This window comes from Magnolia sinica, chromosome 4 (assembly GCF_029962835.1).
Source record: "Magnolia sinica isolate HGM2019 chromosome 4, MsV1, whole genome shotgun sequence".
NCBI lineage: Eukaryota > Viridiplantae > Streptophyta > Magnoliopsida > Magnoliales > Magnoliaceae > Magnolia > Magnolia sinica.
In genome coordinates this window covers 34142901-34149387 of record NC_080576.1, presented here as the reverse complement: position 1 = coordinate 34149387, position 6487 = coordinate 34142901, and the positions used below count along the sequence as shown (strand labels likewise).

Below are 6487 nucleotides of genomic sequence, written 5' to 3'. Positions count from 1 at the left end.
TGCGGATGCGTCTGATGCATTATACTCACTGGCATGTGGCCCTGATAGACGTGTATCTAGATATACAGGTTGTATTGTAAACGGGATTCGATTCCACACCGAAGAACGTGAGAAGTACAGGACCACACAAAATAGTGGGGTGGTTGTGAAGGGAACAAATGAGGAGGATGAAATTGACTTTTATGGCATTTTGACAGATATTATTAAGCTGAGTTATTGTATGAGAAAGCGGGTGTACTTATTTAGATATGATTGGTGGGACATTGGAAATAAGAAGTTGGGAATACAGACTGACAACTACTTTACGAGCGTAAATTTATCTCGAAAGTGGTTTAAGAACGACCCATTTGTCCTCGCCAGCCAAGCCGAACAAGTATTTTATCTCGCTGATACCAAGTTAGGCGGCTCTTGGCACGTGGTGCAGAAAATAAAGCCCAGGAACGTATTTGACGTTCCCGTACTAGAAGTTGAAGATAGCGAGGACAGGAGAAATGACACGTTTAAGGTTGAAGAAGCATATCAAGAAGACATGTCATCTAGGGATACAAGGACTGATTCAAGTGTTGATATTGATATGGTGCAATTAGATAGAGATGATGTGCCACCTGATCATGTTGATGCCTCAATAATACGTGATATTGTTACAAATGATAGCGGTTTCATTGATGACGACGTTACGGACAATGAGGATAAAATACTGATCAGTGATAGTGATGGTGAAGAAATAACTCTAACCGATAGTGATACAGATGACGATTATTAAATGTACACATGATTTACATGTCATTTTTTAATTCGAATAATTTATGTATTCCATTTATATGTGAAAATTACAAGTCATAATTAATTCTTTTTACTGACTTGTTTATAATCCACATTTGCAGTTGAGTCAATTTCTGATCATGTCCTCCTTAAACCAGAGCGTAGCAGAATCACGCAACATACTTCATCAACTGTTGTAGATGGATGTTTCGGTCCTATCTTCTTCTGGTAGGGCCATAGAGATACCCGGTCTGGTCGATGAGTGTAGAGTGGAATATATCGACGATGACTCAAACGAAAGAATGCTATCTCAAAGAAATTCCAGGGCTGATGGAGATATATAACCACGGGAAACGAGATATGGAAGATGCGACTCTGTCACTTGCCCATCTAAATGGAGTCTCAAGAGACCAGATATCTCCGATTGTGACTGGCATGTTAGCTGTAAATATGTCGAGTGCTTCACACGAAATGACATATGCTTCTGAAGCATACGATAGCTTACGCAGGGAGTACTTCGGATAGTTTACCTCAAAGTTGTTTCGTATTATAACGAAATATATGTATTTAATATAGAATGACAATGTATAATAGAATTTTCAATGATTATAGATTAAATTTTACATTTTTATTATATTCTGCTTGCATTATAGTGTAATGGTCTAATCATATTTTAATCATCTCTCTAAGAATAAACACATGCATTGTACCGTCAATACTACTTGTACAATGTTTTAGTATATTCCATTTGTATTGACATTATTTAAATTTATAAGTTCGTAGCTCGCACATATTCAGTGATGGCACCAGGTGGGAGAGTACGTCGTTATGGCACTAGATCTACCCTTTCTACTCGTGAAGTGACGGAGCCAGCATCGCCGTCACATGTTGCATCGCAGGCGTCTGATCCCTCAGTCGCGCATACACCGGGCACTTCTGATTATATTTAAACTTACATATTTCTTTTGTAACAGCGTCGTCGACCAGCCGACGAGGACGTGGACCCAAGCGTGGGTTGCTTTTAGAGCGACTTACGCGTGAGGGTAGGGTGACGGTAGAATTCCCACAGGACTGCATTAGACCTGTTGGAAACAATGCCATGTTGTTTACGTCGGAGGTCGGTGTTTTATGCTGATATCTGATCCCCCTACCACTCCCCGTTGGGGAGACGTGACAGATGATGTGCGGCAGCTCATCCGTCAGCGCCTTCAGGTAAATTTTAGTAATTTAAAATTTATTTTATAAAAGTTCATTTACAGTTAAGTTATTTTCTTAATAAGTTTATTATCTTAATCTATTATTTACGAAACTGCAGGATAAATTTGACTTGGATTTGAGTGTTCCGCACATCTCCCATGCCGTCGACGACATGATGAAGGAGCGGTTCAAGGATTACCGCAGTAAGTTACACTAGCAATACAAGCGATGCATGAGCCACGAGGAGGCCGTACAGTCCACACCGCTGCACGTGATCGATGAGGACTGGCGGATACTCTGCGATAGGTTTTCATCTAATTCTTTTCAGGTAATATTTACATATTTATGATATCTTAACATAATAATTAAATTCGCAATTAATAACAATGTATTATGAATAACGTGCTCAGAAGAGGAGCAAAATAAATTCTGACAATAGAGGAAAGTTAGAAGCGAACCGCGTAGCTGGTTCAAAGTCATTTGTACGACTTCGTCACGACATGGTAAGAAAGTACTGGTAATTATTACATTTATATATTCTTTCCATGCATTTATATTAATTGTATTGTCTTTTCGATTGCGCAGCAAGATTCCGTCACTGGCCAAGAGCCCGGACCAATAGACTTCTACAAAGGGACTCACTGTCGGCAGGCGACAGGATCTTGGGTACATCCTAGAGCCAGTGAGATTTGGGTAAAGATTCTTACATTGTAAAATTTATTTGCATTAAATTATAATAATGTCATTTATTATGAAAATTCCTATGTTTTTATTATAGGAGGAGATGAACACCTTACGCAGTCAGCCTACTCCCAATGGTACTTAGTTGAGTGAACCAGAGATCCTGAGTCAGGTGCTTGGCACCCGTTCTGGATATGTGCGTGGGTTTGGCCATGGTGCCAAGCTCATGGCACCCGCTAAAGCTACCTCCAGCCGATCCATCGTCGTTGGCGACAGCGCCGTACGCTGAGCTGATACTGCAGAGAGAGAGGTTCAGCAGCTACGGGTCATCGTCGATGACATCAAAGATCAGCTGGACAGACAGAGGGAGGAGCAGACGAGGCAGAGGGAGGAGTAGGAGAGGAGGATGGAGGAGGAGCTGGCGAGGCAGAGGGAGGAGCAGGAGAAGAGGATGAACGATCAGCTGGCGAGGCAGAGGGAGGGGCAAGAGAGGAGGATGGAGGAGATGCGGGTGGAGCATGAGCAACGGATGATGGAGATGTTTCAGGTTATCGCTGCACGCTTACCCACTGATGCCCCAGCGCCTCCGCCTTCATCTGTGTGATTTTTTTATATATTTGTTTATTATGTTAAGTTTTGAATGAATGTGATGCGGATAAGATTGTTTGTGTTTGGATGAATGTAGTTTATGTTTGGGTTTGAATTAATTTAATTAGATGGATGTGAATGTGAATATGATGAAATATATATATATATATATAATAGATGCATATCAGGATGAATATGATGAAATATATTGTTAACAGGTGTATATCAGGAATTTTGTGTGGAATTTTAAAAGGCATATTTTTAAAAAAAGACTTTTAGCAATGAAAATTTTCGTAGCTAAAAGTATTGCAATTTATTTTTAACAGCGAAAATCTTCGCTGCTAAAAAGGCTTGTAAAGTTTTTTAGCAACGAAAATTTTCATTGCTAAAGGTTAACGAATTTTTGGGTAGCGAAAACTTTCGCTGCGAAAGGTCATGTAAAGGGTTTTTTACCAACGAAAATTATCGTTGCTAAAAAGGATCAAATTTTTAGCAGCGAAAATTTTCACTGCTAAAAGTCTTATATAGTTTTTTTTATGACAAAAATAGTCATCGCTAAAAACTGAACTACTTTTAGCAGCGAAAATTTTCGCTGCTAAAAGTCTTGTACAGTTTTTGTTGCAACGAAAATTATCGTCACTAGAAAGGACCGAATTTTTAGCAGCGAAACTTTTCGCTGCTAAAAGTCTTATATAGTTTTTTTTTGCGACGAAAATATTCGTCGCTAAAAACTAAACTACTTTTAGCAGTGAAAATTTTCGCGGTTAAAAGTCTTGTAGAGTTTTTTTTGCGACGAAAATTATCGTCGCTAGAAAGGAACGAATTTTTAGGTGCGAAAATTTTCGCTGCTAAACATCTTGTATAGTTTTTTTTGCGACAAAACTATTCGTCGCTAACAACTGAACTACTTTTAGCAGCAAAAATTTTCACTGCGAAAAGTCTTAGACAGTTTTTTTTACGACGAAAATTTTCATCGCTATAAGTAATGAAGTTTTTAGCAGCGAAAATTTTCGCTGCTAAAAGTCTTATATATGTTTTTTGTGATGACAATATTCGTCGCTAAAAACTAAATAATACTTTTAGCAGTGAAAATTTTCGTTTGTAAAAGTCTTGTACAGCTTTTTTTCGCGACGATAACTTTCGTCGCTAAAAGTAACGAATTTTTAGTAGCGAAAATTTTCACTGCTAAAAGTCTTGTATAGTATTTTTAGCGACAAAAATTTTTATCGCTAAAAATCTTGCTTTAGTGACAATTTGAATTTTTCGCCATTAAAATCCATGCACGTCGGTGTTTTAGCGACGAGTTTAGCGACGAAAATTTTCATTGCTAAATGTGTTTAGCTGTGAAAATCTGACTTTTAGCGATGAAAATTTTCATCACTAAAAGGGTTATTTCTTGTAGTGACATAAACAATAAAATCTCTCAAGTGATCTACCACCTGCCTCAATGCTACTACAACCTAACGTCACCTGTATGTAATGATCGTGCATAAGCTTATAGAAAGCTTAGAGGGTGGTGTAAGTGTGTGCACAAGATAAGTGCCAAGCACACAAATATCAGTGTAAGTAGAATACTAGCAAGTTTATAAGTCATTTAATATCAAAGTATGCAATGCATATCGGCTATGAAATGTCGAGTCATATAGAGCCAAATATTATATACCAAGGATGCAATGCAATATACAATTCCTGACGAGCCACGATAACCATCAGCCTCATCTAGGCTATATAAATGCAGAAATATAATAACCTAAATGCCATATGCAATCGATGTAATGCAATATATAGATCCTGGCGAGTCCATAATACCATTAACCTTATTTAGGATATGCAATACAGAAGCATAGTAAACCAAATGTTATGTGTTGAGGATGCAATACAATATGCAGTGCGAACGAAATAACCAAACTGGAGTGTGAAGTCGAGATGATAGTACATACTATCGCAAGCTGTGGGGTTCATCACAAGGGACTTCTATCCAAACTGGCCCATACCTAATTTGGATAGCTGGACACAATGTGGTAGACTCCTAATCTCAGGTTAGTCACGTACCTAACTGAAATCATGGCCATTGTGAGGGTACACATAATGATCTGGTTATGCACTACCAGCCCGAGTGGATAGTGAATGAATGAATGAATGAGATGCTATTACACAACTCCTACATAGTAAGTCCACATATCAGTATCATAAATCTCTGGGATCTTCACCGAGGTCTAGTATACTCCACACTGGTTGTTGCCTCCCTAGCCGCGTCAGCAAGGTAGTGAAAGAGACCTCACTACCTGCCTACCAATATCGGCTCGACTTGTTGGTATCGAACTCACTCATGAGCTAGTCAAACTCAACCTAGCTTACAATCCCCTCACTCGAGCGGATAAGGCCACACCCCCTTCCAACCGACCACGACACAGTGGGAGAAGTAGCCTAATGGTAAACGGCCCTCATGCGCTCATGTATCCACTCAGTCTAAAGGTTGGAGTGTCTCATGGCCACAGAGATTTAAGGACTTTCACCCACGAACAACTAACGTGCCCAGATGCTCAAACCAAACTTTTTTGGTGTCCCATCTGGCCATCCACGACATGTCCGTAGAGGCCACATCCCTGATGTCACTAGAGTGAATAGTGGTCATATCACAAAATGTGAGATACATGAGTCATCCCATCCAGTGATGCATCAAACATGCACATACCACGCACTCATGTGGGGTAATTCCATCTCGCAAGGAGTCCCCTAAATATATCAGCCTAACGGTAATGCTATGATCAAACATTCCTTACAATAGGCATACAAATGATACATATGAATATGTGTCATGATGTAATACTAAGCATGTTCTCGGTGTGTCCTACTAGACTACGTATGCTAGTATGATTTTCAGATATAAACAATAATTGGCTTTCACTGGCATGTCACATACCAAGAGTATAAACTAATCAACATGCTCCTTCTATAATTATAGGAGTCCATGTGGCATGTCCCACATTAGCCTTCCAAGGTACTAATATATTATATATTCCAAGACGGGGTCTACTAGAAGGACGGCGGATCTTGCCCATACATCGAGATAGGCTCTATATGGTAGATATACTAAATCTAGTACCACATATTCTTCCATCTACGGCAAGAGGTGAAGGTATACTAACGTCAAGGATACGCCTCACACTTGTCCCAAAGAAGTAAATGGATGGTGTGGATGATATATACATGACACTGAGGTTCTAGCAACTGGATACAATGATAAGATATATCTCAT

At 39.3% G+C, this 6487-nt stretch overlaps 1 long non-coding RNA gene across 1 annotated transcript; it reads left to right on the top strand.

Annotated features, from left to right (window-relative positions):
- The first annotated feature begins 2262 nt into the window (after nt 1–2262).
- LOC131242994 (uncharacterized) lies at nt 2263–3015 on the top strand. Its single transcript, XR_009169797.1, has 3 exons — nt 2263–2462; nt 2545–2652; nt 2738–3015. It is a non-coding gene; the product is annotated as an uncharacterized LOC131242994 (long non-coding RNA).
- Nucleotides 3016–6487: the final 3472 nt, after the last annotated feature.